The following is a 449-nucleotide window of genomic DNA, read 5'->3' as shown; positions in this document are numbered from 1 at the left end:
TGGATTTATGTTCAAATTCCTAGAGAGAATTGGACTGGAGGGAACATACCTTAACATAATTAAAGCCATATATAACAAACCCACAGACAACATCATTCTAAATGGAGAAAAACTGGAAGCATTCCCATTGAAATCAGCAACCAGACAAGGCTCTCTGCTATCTGCACTTCTCTTTAACACACTGCTTGGCTGTTTAACATAGTGCTTGAAACTCTTGCAAGAGCAGTAAGACAAGAGAAGAAATTAAAGGAGTAATATTTGGAAAAGAAGAGATCAAATTATACCATTTTGCATATGATATTATATCTAAGAAATGCCAAAAATTCCACCAGAAAATGTCTAGAAATTATTAACATGTTCAGTAAAGTGGCAGGTTACAAAATTAACCTACAAAAGTCTGTAACCTTTCTATATACCAATAAGAATCAATCAGAGAAAGAACACATGGA

The sequence above is a fragment of the Nannospalax galili genome, unplaced genomic scaffold (assembly GCF_000622305.1).
Source record: "Nannospalax galili isolate Female #2095 unplaced genomic scaffold, S.galili_v1.0 scaffold564, whole genome shotgun sequence".
NCBI classification, from domain to species: Eukaryota; Metazoa; Chordata; class Mammalia; order Rodentia; family Spalacidae; genus Nannospalax; species Nannospalax galili.
Note: the sequence above shows the minus strand (reverse complement) of the source record.